This window comes from Amblyomma mixtum, chromosome 6 (genome assembly GCF_055824585.1).
Source record: "Amblyomma mixtum isolate Tamu chromosome 6, ASM5582458v1, whole genome shotgun sequence".
In the NCBI taxonomy this organism is placed as follows: domain Eukaryota; kingdom Metazoa; phylum Arthropoda; class Arachnida; order Ixodida; family Ixodidae; genus Amblyomma; species Amblyomma mixtum.
This window is the reverse complement of record NC_143017.1, coordinates 147,288,672-147,301,430: the sequence shown is the minus strand read 5'-3', so window position 1 is coordinate 147,301,430 and position 12,759 is coordinate 147,288,672. Positions and strand designations below refer to the sequence as shown.

The window sequence follows — 12,759 nt, the reverse complement described above, 5'->3', positions numbered from 1 at the left end:
GAACCTCTGCCTTCCTTTAAGTTTTCTTTTCCGCACACGTGCATACAGGACGCAGGTATGCCTCGGGAACCATCACTCAAGGTTCTTTATAAAAAAAAAAAGAAGAAGAAAGCTGTCATTGAGGAATCAAGCGCTCACTGGCAACTCCAGCTTAACCAGTCGCCTCTTCTGGGTACCCAAAGCTCAAACGACCCACTGGCGCAGCATCGTGTAGCTATCAGCCACCGTACACCTGCGTCCTCGCAATGAGCTATGTATATGAGCAGAGCGAATGGCTCACACGTAGGGAAACGAAAAGGCTAAAAAAAAAAAACATCCACTGGCCACAAAATGACGACTGCAGGCATTCAAACACTCAACACTGCGCAAAGCTGCGCGCTGGAAAGACATCTGTGATAGGAAGGCAAGACGGGGGCGGAACGAGCGCTCTGGCGGCGGTATCGCCAACGCAGCCACCGAGCCTCCGTCGTGCGTCCGTGGTTCCACGAATTTTGTAATCCTTCGACCGGGGACAGGTGCACGTGTCAAAGTAGCTACCACGCGCCGTACACCTGTGCCGGAGACTGAATGGTGCATCAGAAAGTTCAGCGAACTTCACAACCTTGTTTGCATTATTTTGGCGTAGATTGTTATCAGTGAGGCAGCCAAATGATGGGCGTAAAAAGTGCGGGGCAGATCCTACAGATAGCAAACTAAAAATAAATAAAATGAACTGCCGTCAACAACCTGTTTACCGCATTCACTTCAGCACCGAAATCTTGTTTTTGTTTTGTTTTTCAGAAGGCACAGCAGGACAAGCATAAGCAAGCACACGAGAAACAATTTGCGGATACGTGCACTTAACAGGAGGGACTCGTGGATAAATGAGTAGACCGGTTAGAACGGCGTCCCAGAAATGATGAAAAAAAAAACAAAACAGAGAAAACTCTCCAAAGCGAGGGGCATATAAAAATATGCAGGCCTGCATATAAAAATATGCAGGCGGCTGAAGATCGGTCTGATAAGGGCTGCAAATAATCTACATGTTTACTTGCAAGTGTACCTGTAGACTTGATCACGTGAATCCTAATCGAGGTCATGATGCACGAAATTTTTTTCCCTGTAGAATAATAAAACAAAAGGCCCCGAACATACCTAGCAATTGTAAACAAAAGCATACTTGAGCGGGGCACAGTTTATGAGCGCATTTTTTTTGTATATTGTAAGATTTCACTATAACAATCAATATACCCTCAGATCCACCGTTGGAACGCGTGAATGTTTTTGCTATTAACGTTGTTGCTAGCGTCAAAAGCGCTCCACGTTGGTTTTTTAAGGCAGTTTTAACTGTTCAATGTTGGAAACCCTATAAAAGAAAGATTTTGCTACAGTGTTAGCAAAAAAACACCCAAAAGGGAGTAAATGGCTTGTCCTCTAACGCACACCCAAAAGGATGTTTTTTTTTACTCCATATGTATGCTGTTTTTATTTACTCCCTTATATAAGGGAGTTGTTAAAGAGTGAAAAGGGAGTAAATTTTTTACTCCCTTATAGAAATGGAGCCCGAAAATGGCATGATGTTTATAATTATTTATCCTCATTCAGGCTCATTCTTACAGGGACAGCGATGGAAACGGGCAGTAGCTCTGCGGGCCGCCGGCAACCCAACTTGGGAAACTGCGCTGCCCTAATGTAACTCCGCGTCCCGCATTCTATTCGCCGTCTGCAAGCCCAGCGGCGGCGTAGGCGGCAGGAGTCGTCTGCTTGTCGTGTCCCTGTGCTGTACGAGCTCGTTTGGTTGGCCGTGTTTGTAGATAAAGGGGTGTAACAGAAGGAGTCACTGGGTAGTTTTCACGGTCATGCACCACGTTATATTTGACTAAAAACCAGAGCACAAAAGTTGAAAACACCCCTGATGGTAGTTTGGAATGGCAGTGTTTGCTTCCATATTCACTTCATTAAGGCTTGGCTTTTCAATATGACTGAGGAAAAATGTAGCCTCATGAGCTCAATCAAGAACTCAGGGTTGACTCTATGTTCTATCCCAGTTCCATGTTCATGAAACACATAATCTGCTGTAATACATTGCGAGGACCACACTGAACAAAGCCTGTGAGAATTAGGCCTAAGCGGGGGCTGTAACGGGGTGACGTCACAACCAAAGGAAAGTTAGGTATGGTTAGAGCACTGGAGGCTTCACAGGAGCAATTCAATTATGTACCGTACTGTAGCGGAAAACGGCGACAAGCCGATATCTTGTACCGCGGCAGGCGCCCGTGAAGGAGCAGAAGTGAACAGAGATCCAGCGACGATGGTAACCAAGCGGTCGTCACTCACCGCCATTATCCGACAACTGACCAGTAGCAGACGAGACGCTAGGCTAGGCGGCGGGGCGGATTGCACAAAATGGTGTTTTTTTACTCCATTCCGGCACTGGTGGAGTATTTGGCACGGTTAACTCCCTTTCTACACTGGAGTAAATGCTGGTAAATCCTCATTTTTACTCCATTATTCCTTCATGGGAGTAAAATGGAGGACAGTCCACCTTTTTAATCCCCACTCATGGAGTAAATGTTTTCACAAATGGAGTAAAAAGGGTGGCCGCCACCATTTTTACTCCCTTTTGGGTATATTTTTGTTTACAGTGTACATAACGGTAGAGGGGACCATTACCTTCAATATTTTTATACCAGTACCTTACCGTTTTCCAATAATCAAAATTTTTTTGAAAAAATGTCGGGCGTGTGCAGAACATAAGCAACTGAGACACATACAGTCAAAGTATGACGTCCTTTTATTTTATCTTAGACAACACTGCTCAAGGCTGTTGAGCGCATGAGGGCTGAACTGTTTCAAAATCCCCTTCGCTTTCGTTAGTCTTGTGTGGGACCACATTCGCGCATGCCTGGGGCAGGATATGATTCGCAAATAGTTGAGGTACCGCTACGGCGGGTAATCTTAACCTAAATTAACAATAACGCCGAGCTAGTTCTGTCGCGTGCGAAGGACTCCTTGTCTGCAACAGTTCTGCTGCCAGATCACCATGAAACGCCCGCCTTGCACAGATGTGCAGCAAGACTGAAACAAATAACTCCCAAAATATGCCTTAGAATTCATCGTATCACATTTATTTTAACATATAGTTTATGCCAGTAGAGGTACTCAATTTCGGTGCATTTCTCATTCGTACATGTACAGATGGCAGGAGTATAGAGAGAAAAAGCCACAGACATTAGTCTTGAGAGGCTCTGTGCCCCTTACAAAAATTGCTTTAAATGATAAAAAAGTACAGAAACTCATCAATGCTGAAACAAGAAGCCCTATTACAAACTTGTCTATTTAGAACGTTATGGGACAAGTTGTGGTTGTTGTTGTTGTTGTCCTTTGTTGGAGTGGCACATATCCACAGCGGGGTATCGGCCAGGGTGCACGGAGAGCTCAACGCGGCCAGGACGACAAGCTTCTTCTACTTCCACGCTCTTCTTCTCCTCCACTTCGTCGTCGACACAAACCACGTGACACTTCCCCCTTCGTAGACTTAGCCCTCCACGGCGAGCTAAGCAGAGTCCCGACAGTCCAATCTTTCGAGCCGAGCGACATGGGCCACCTGTGTCTCTCGTGAGAGTCGGCCACTGCCAGCAAGGTGCGAGACGACGTAGTTCAAATCACTGATGCCCTAAATCACAGCAAAGTGGCCAGTGTAGTTGGACAGGGGCTTCTGACACAAATTACTCTTGCGGAGCGGCGTCCACAGCCACACCAAATCGCCAGGGTCCTAAGAGATGGGCTGGTGGTGGATGTCGTAGCGCTGCTTAGAGCGCGTTCCTGTGAGTCCAAAATACGGCGCCTGACAAGTATAAGTGCATATTCAGCTTGGCAGCGAGTGGCGGTGATGGTAAGCTGGTCGTGGAGATAAAAATTGCAGGGGACACTTAAGTTCCGCCTTAAGGGTATGACGTGATAGCAGTAATCAGTTAATGCCCATATATGCGGAATTCGTCACTATCAACTTTAGATTCATATGTCCGTGGGAGTCCTCACACCACTCTTTGCACAATGGAGCAGCGGTTAAGAGATGCGCCGCTGCCCTGCGAATTCAAGTGCTGCTACCAGTGGGTCTTGTACGACACAAGTTGCTCTTCCTGAGCAACCTCGCGCGATGAACCATCAATTTAACCGCCACCTGCCAGGGTGGCTAGTTTTCTCACAATCCGGTGTGTAGTTTATGGCAACCTCACGTGGCCTACGTTGTCCACCTAGATTATTTCTCCGGGGGTGGCTGCTTGAGCCACCCTACGTTACCGCATTTATCGCTGACAACGGCGACGCCGTCAACGCTGACACCGGATTTTCTGATGAACGGGGCCTTTAATGCAATCGCATTAAAAAGGAAGGATGATGTTCGAGAAAGCTGCGGGGAACGAGAGCGTACAGAAGGTAAAATGGGCTGTAGCTACTTGCCTCATGTTGCGCAGTGTTGTGCGAATACGCAATGAAAGGGAGGACGCCATCTCAGAGCCTGTGGCCAGAATTGAGGTAGTACATTGCAAGCATAGTGGGGAGCGTGCGGTTTGTTCGAAAATTGCACTCGCAGAGACAAAGAACTTCTTGACAACATCCGCAGTAAACTTGCGCCCACTTTCACTGATGAACTTAAGGAGGGCCTTGTCGGAGAACCAGAAAGCTCAGGAGAAAAAGACACACTTCGGAAACAGTCGCGGTCTGTATGGCGGCTTTTTCACAGTATCATGTTAAGTGGTTGGCACACACATTAACCCAGTTGTCATTCGCGGACCATAGAAAAGGGCCTAAAAGATCAGTGCCCATATGCTCAAATGGTCGGAGGTTTGGCAGGACACAAATGACCTGGCGAACATGGCATAGGCAGCTTAAAATGTTGGTACTGTACGCAGCTAACTACGTATCGTTGAATTAGTTTGACGCATTTTCGGCCAGTAAAACTCTTCTTGCGTGCGAGGAAAGGTGCGGGCAACGCCCAACGGGTCAGACACGGCGTAGTCGTGCATCATTTGAAGGTCAGGGGTGCATCAGTGAAAAACAAAACTAGAGTGATAGAAATGACATTCATAGCACAGAATAATAGAACTGAAATATTTGTTGTTTTCATTTGAAGTGCAAAATATATTACGACCAATAGAATACAAAGAAAAGCAGGTTAAAACTTTCCATAGCATAGATGTATCAGGCTTCACAAAAATTAAAAATAAAGCAATAAACAATGTGTGTGTCAGTGGCCAAGGCTTGCGTGGAGTGAAAACAACACTTGTGTTGTGGCAACGTATAAGGCAGTAGTCACGTATAAGCTACCAGGCCATACCCGTACCTTTAATAACTTCCTAGTAAACATTTCAGGCGCAGGCTGACAGAGTACCTACTGAAAAATCCGGTATGAATTTTAAACCGGAACCGCATACCGGGTTATTGTACAGGATTTGCGATACCGGATTACTGGAATATCCTGTATAAACAGGACAGTCCTGTATAATACAGGACTCTCCTGTTTTGTACAGGATACTCCGGTATCGCAAATCCTGTACAATAACCCGGTATGCGGTTCCGGTTTAAAATTCATACCGGAATACAGGACAGTCCTGTATTAAACAGGCTAGGCCCGTATTATACAGGAGGGCCCTGTATCACAGGACAAAGGCAGAATAAAATGCTTCAAATTTATCCCACTTGGACTAAATCTGCCCAAAAACTGGGGCCATAAGTGTACATGCTAAATGCTGAAATATACAGAGCCTCAGAAACTGGTAATCTGCGATTATCAGCAACTCGCATTGCAGTCGATGTGCCATTGTGTTATTTGCTCCCACCTTTTACCAAAGTATTGGTAGCTTGGTGAGTATTATAATGCATCAAAAACTCCAAAAGATGTTTATTTTTTCCGCATGTCTTGAACCAGCTCACTAAGGTAATAATTTAACTCTTTGCGACGATCTACCGGCGCTGGGGTCTCTACAGGGTGCTGGCCAATGAAGTAGTCAAAAGCACCTGCAGAAAAGAAAATATGATTGGTAGTACATAATGCCCCCAGCTTATCTTTTAATTGCGCACTGACACACAACATAATGCATTGAGCACTGTGACATGCAACTTACGGCCAATGGCTTGTAGCTTTTCAGGGGTCATTGGCTTTCTGCCCACTGTGGAGGCTTCTGACTTCAGGTTCCGATGGCAAGCTTGCCCTGTAACGCCCCTTTCCAGGAGTTGTGGAGTCGTCCAAAGGCTGCGTCTTTACAGAAACGCGAATCTTGGGTGCCACCATAACTGCTGCGCACGTTGCCGAAGGAATAAAAATTCCATTCCCGAGGTGGACCTGTATGCAATAACAAATGCATACCCCAGTAGCACAAACGGGGCTCTGAATTGCGGGTCCCCCGTGGGCCCAGACAAGCCACAGACAAGCCAGGCGTCTCAAGACGCCAGGCCCTGAGCATTGGCAATGCTCAGTATTGTGAATGCACCTACCGCCTTCCATATTTGAATCAATAATGTATTGCAAATCTGCGTCGTAACATTGTTGGTGTGTAAACAGGTTGCTCAGACGATTGCGATGCTTGCGTGGTCATCCTCCATTATTTACGGCACATACCGCAGCATTGATGCGATGCGTGATGTTTGTTCAAGGTCTTGAGCCGCTCCCCCTCAGGATACTTATCAATGATTGCTCTCGCACGTATACACCATGTGCCTCTGTAAAGAAATAATACAAACTATAAAACTAATTTTAGTCGTGCTATCATGAAGGACAAGCAATTTCGGTATGTAACTGAAAGAAAATTTTGCACTATTTCGTCCCCTCTACGCTGTGCAGTCTACAAAGTTTTAGTTAAAAAGACACTGAACAGTTAGAACGTTTCTGTTGACGCCGAGCATATAACCGAGACGGAGGCAGTACTTAAAGAATAGAGTGATTTAAAATGCGTACTTACGTCCTAGCAGCACGACGTCGCCGTCATAAAATCCGCCTTCCACCGGTCAAATGTTCACCACCGGCCTCCACCGGTCAAATGTTCACCACTCACGTCTTCCGGAGCGAAGTCATTCATCACTGAGACAAGGATGATAGGGTTCCACCATATTTGCACTGGACGTACGCATGAAAGGCGATGTCATCTTTGATCATGGATTGATCAAGGCAACACGAAGAAAGTCGCAAAAAATTGTATAACACAAATTCAACGCCAACGAGCGAGTGCCAGCGTGTTTTCCCAGCTACCTTCATCGCTTGACACTCAACCCAGCCGCAGGAGAGAAGTAAAAACCTGTTCCAAACAAACGCAGGAAAGGCGGGGGGGGGGGGGGGGGGGGGGGCACTTTTGCAAAAAGTCACCGCGAAGCGGCCGGGGACAGTGAACAAGTAGAATCGGAACCTCCTCGCCACTTCATGGAAGTCGCGGGAAGCGTGGTCGGGAGGGCGGCTTAAAATGTTCGGTCGTGGGTTGACAGACACAGAGGAGCCCAAGGGGAAGGAACAAAGCCCGATAGAAAGACCAGGAATGCGCCGGTTTTTTTGTTGTGACGGACCCAGGAAAAGCAGAGAAGGCGGTGATGAGAGAAAAAAAAAAGCTTTAAAAAATTTGCGTAAAGACTGGTTACTCGTGTAAGGTTTCTACAGGTGGTTTTTGTTTTTATTTTGTTCTCTCGAGCGCTATATCTTCTAGCTAGCACGAAGCGTCGCCCTTAAGGGAACACCGCAAGCTGCCGGCTCCGTTGATATCTTGTTCGTTGATAGAAATGTTCTGGGCGATTTGTGATTAGTATGCCTTCCTGATAAAGTGAAGGGTGGGGCCGCTCGGGATGGCACTTGGACAAGTTGCGTTATCAATGGGCAATCACTTGACGAAGAAGTGCAAAGAATTCCTGCACGAAAACCAAGAATTTTCTTTCTTCATCGATGCGTCGCTACAGACTGCCGCTAGCGAACAGCTGCTGCAATGAACGCGACAGTAACAAACCCTTTGGAGCCTCTGGCGCAGTCACCGGAGGCTCGCCATGTTTATCAGCCAGTCGTGAAGTTCTGCACTGTGAAATCCAGAGTAATCTGCGCAGGACTTACGAAGGCTGCTGGCGGATATATACTAGCCGTGTGCCCGCACACAGCCGCCTTGACTTTGTCAGGGTGCTGCACGGGAAGCCAATATGGCGGTTGCCCTCAAATCACCAAATCATGCACAAACTGCATGTTTTGCCACTGCGAAGCTGACGCTTAGCCCTTTTCTTTTCCTAGCCCTTTCAACAAAACCGTGTATGTGTTGATTATCGCACTTATGCGCGCGCTGCCCCCACCTTTCCCCTAAAAAATATCTGCTGGCGTACAACAGTCAATCTGCAGACCAAGCACCAAAACCGCGGCACATATCGCTCTGAATACAGGCTGGTATGTCCGGTTTGAGCTCCGTACCGGACTAGTCTGTCCGGTTTGAGCTCCGTACCGGACTGGTCTGTCCAGTTTGAGCTTCGAACCGGGAATGGACTATCCGGTATGAGCTCCGTACCGGAGCGGTCTGTCCGGTTTGGGATCGATACCGGACCGGTATGAACCGGTATAGCCATCAAACCGGACGGGTCTCGCCGGTATGAGAGTGATACCGGACCGGTATGAAACCGATATGTTCCGGTAAAATCCGGTTTGCCGCGATACCGGATTTTTCAATAGGGGTGTTTACAAACCAGGCATGCAGTGGGGAAGACAGATGAAGGGCGGTGACAGGTAAGGCGCAACGCAGTAATAGACAGACGCGCTCAAGGAGGCCAACGTCCACTGCGACTGCAGGCCTGGCAGAAACGAGTCACAACAAGGCCGCGAACGATGCAGTCTGTGGAGCTGTGATCTGCAAGGCCGTCGAACGGTGAGCAGCCCTTCAGCACAAGCGTTCAGTGCTACCGAAACGGCAGCAGGAATTTAGGGAAATGGGAAAAGGTACAAATGTGATCCCCTCCTCTCCTTACTCTTATATCTCACTCACCTGGTAGAGCCGGTACTGTAGCAAGTAATAAAAGCTCACATTGCGGTTACCCCCGTGTAACGAGAGATTCATGGGCAGCTGTTGAGGCACTTTCATTTCGCGGTATATTTAGGCAAAGAATCTGAAAGCGACGTGCACGTATGTATGTATAGGTAAAGACACTCTTTACAGCGAGAGTCCTTATACGGGGCCCACGCTGGGCCTTTGGTGAAAAGACGGCAGAAATAGAATTTGGTAGGTGCGTGGAAAGCGCCCCGGGACCTAATGATGGGAGCACCTTCGGGCAACTTTCGGGCTCGGAGGACGGTGGGCAGCAAACTTAGCGCAACTAGTAGGAGACCACAGAGTATCGAGGCAACTTTCGGGCCCAGAGGGCACCCCAAAGTAGCCCCGATCCTCTCTCTGCAGGGAACCTGAGTATCCTGCCCACCGCCATTCTTCTAAAGTGACACCACCCGCACACCCGCCCACTTACTTTCACCTGCCACCATCTTGACCATGTCTATACGCACACAGATCACGGTTTCTTCGCTGTGGCGCAGAACCTTGAACTGCCTTCCAGGACGACGTTCTTACCAGGAAGCTCGTGCAGGAAGGAGAGTGCAGGAAGCGTTAGCGTAAAGCAGCCACCGCCTCTGCGTCACATTTGCGACCAATGACGGCTCTCTCTGAACCTTTTAACTAAGCCTTGGCCTACTTTCTCCGATAATTTCAGTTTTCCACACACACTCGTCTTCGACTAGAGCTACTCTCCAGTACTCCGTTGAAGGTGCGCGGCGCCATCATCACTGAGCTTCTAGGGCTGCGCGTTTAGCCGCAGCCGCCGTAGACGGATAGTGCTACATTCCTCCGCTCTCACCATAATCTCCTTCATCCTTCCGCGGTAACTGCATTACCTATGGCTCCCGTGGCCGCCACCCTCTGGTTGCGCGTACTTACGCTGTCTCCATACCCTCCTCCTTCCATTTTAATAATCCTCTTTGTGGTTCCCGTGGTACCAATATCCGGTTATGCATTCCTGCACTCTCGCCGGATTCCCTCCAGCTTTCATGATACCTAGACCCGCAGTGACCTACGGCTCACACCTGGGCGACATTGTCCCTAGGTAGCAAGTGAATGCAGAAACTTTCGGCTAACGCCGAAATGTCAAAATTTCACTTGCGGAAGTTTCGAAAACCAGTTGATTGACAAAGATCATGAACTGAGAATGAGGGTGCAATATCACCTGGAGTTTTAGTTATATCAAGCAATGTTCAGGCGTTTGGTAGGACCGGGTCATACAAAGAGAGCGAAAGCATGCAATACGCAGCTTATCAATTACGAGGCCCGTTCCTCAAACGGAAAACGCTCTGAGCAGGAGGACAGTGGCCGTGTAGGTGTAAAAACGCAACTGGGTTGCTGTAGCATTCGCACATTGGGAGTAAGAAAGAGTCATTCAATGCAGATTATGTAGTAACTGCGCGCACTGACCCAAAACGACCTCCCTTCGGGATCACCGTGCAGAAGTAGGAAGAGAGAGCGGAATTCCCGCGGCGTGCGAGGCCAGCTCTATTGTGCGCAGATCATGGGTGGTCGACAGCGAAAGTGCGCAGCTACGGGAGTCACCACGGGACAAACCAGAGAGCTTCACATTCTTCTTGCACAGACCCCATTTGAGGGCTCAGTCGAGCAGTATCGGGTCCCATAGCGTTTAAGGCCAGCAACGATTGCATACATAGTTTCACAACGCCGCGAATTTGAAAGAGTACGTGAACTGGACAGTCTCAATAAGGATGTCAACTCAGTGGCCGAGGCTGGTTTCAGTTACCACCATTTCCCTCAGGAAACAGAGAATGCGAAATGAGAGCGGTATAGGCACACAACAGGCACGTTATTGCTGACACGGAAGTACCTATTTTATCGCGGTTATGCGAAGGCGTTCAACGACTGCTCCTTTCAAGGGGGGAACCACGGCACTAACAGACTTTTGCATTCAACTGGACGAGGATCAGGCTCTCTCAACGGCTGGGATAACTATAAGGGCTATGATGGAAGTGGGCACAAGGCTGCACGTTCAGCCTCACTAAGCTCAACTGGAGCAAGGAAATACGCAGTGTTGTGCACGAAGACAATATGTTTACGACAAACGCAGTGTACGAAGGAAATGCGACGAAGTCTCGCGTCTCTGAAAGTGTACAGTGAAGCATTTACTAGGGGCGTTCTTTGAAAGAAAAAAAATTGAGCCGGCCTTCACTCCACTGAAGCCTACACTGATACACAAAGGCAGCGTGAAAGCATGTTGCGCAAAGACTGAACTAAAACAAATATTTGATTTGGCATACCCTAGGATGCGCAAGTAGCGAAAATCCGCGAGAGCATAAAGGATGCGAGCTTTATTTTTATATCTAACCATTTTATTCCCTTTTAGTCACTTTCCTTCATTGGATGTGTACAAGTGACCTGCCACTATGACTTACTGCTATGAAGCTTTTGCTAGTAACTACTTAAAATCCCTACACCCATGCGCACAAAGCGTTCGAGAGGTGTTTTGAAAGCTCTTGAAGACGTCTTACGATCGCACGTCCCGTCGTTGCGAACACGGAAAGCTGCTGCTTTTTGCAAGCTAAGAAAGTATGAGGCGGAAGCCGAGAAATCATTTCTGCGTAATTAACGTTTCTGAAAATAAGGATAATGACGGAAAACTCCGGTTTAATACGCCTTGGGTCCTTATCAGAATGCTTGAATTGATCCAAGCATACCCAGTTAAGGGGCGCAACAGCTGCCTCGTTTCTCGGCTGACACCCGAAATACGCCGTGAGGGAACGAAATGTTATTTCAGATACGATTTCAAAAGCGACGATGGCATCGAGGCACCCTGGCAGGCGCAGACGAGTGAGTGCGGCTCAGAAATGGGACGCATGAGCTGAAAGTGCGAAATGTACCCCAAGGAATGCATTTATGCATGAAAATGTCACCTTCAGTCTAGGCGCAACGTGTCATAACTGAAGCCTCGAGCGTACTCATGCTGGACGAACCGAAAGTTATCTACGTTGACCTTAGACAGAACTAACATCTAGGGCTAGGAGTGGGTTAATTTATGGGGGCTGCGGTGCAGTTCGGAATGTGTGGGCAAGAAAGAGAAGTCCCGCAGGGTTTTGTAAGTGCGGAAACACTGCCACTGTACCCCTCTCCCACGCGAACCTGGTGTCAGGGTGAAGTGAAGCCTTGTGCCCCCCGCAAAGGTGATGAAGGAATAAAGGCACAGAATTTGCAGCAAGATAGCAAAGGCAGTAAACATCTGGCTGCACTCACGTCAGCGAGAACTTCACCGCTCTAAGGACCTGGCTTGCTTGCGGAACTGTGCCTCTCCTCTCCTGAGAACTGCGAGCCCGCGCGCTTTGCCAGTTCCCTTTTACCGCGCGCTTTCGGCTCTTAGCTCCCGGTCCCTGAGGCGCGCCGCAGGATTCCAGCCAGGAAAGATGCTAGACGCTAGCGAGGACCTAGAGGTGGTTCGGCATGCTTGCACAGCTGAGGCAACACAGCGAAAGGAAATTCGGAATAACCTGACGCAAGTTCAGGCATTTTGGTACGGCAAAATTGGAAACGTACTAAAATGAAGAGCATCATTTGGAAAAGCATTAATCATAAAAGCAGTGAGGAAAAATCAACACTGCTTAAGTTCGTTACTCTCATAACAGTGTCTGCTCGTCCCTCAGTTATCTGTGACTTGATCAACTCTGTCGAAGGTGCTACCCCGTAGTGTGGAACAGTTTCAAGGTTCTTGAAGTCCGCCTTGCAAAGCGAG

General features: G+C 48.2%; 1 long non-coding RNA gene across 1 annotated transcript; it reads right to left on the bottom strand.

Moving 5' to 3' along the window:
* Positions 1–5,865: 5,865 nt before the first annotated feature.
* On the bottom strand, positions 5,866–6,779 carry LOC149340705 (uncharacterized). The gene is made up of 3 exons (XR_016283873.1): positions 6,475–6,779; positions 6,105–6,322; positions 5,866–5,997 (listed from the first exon to the last, which is right to left on the bottom strand). It is a non-coding gene; the product is annotated as an uncharacterized LOC149340705 (long non-coding RNA).
* Between the last annotated feature and the right edge of the window lie 5,980 nt (positions 6,780–12,759).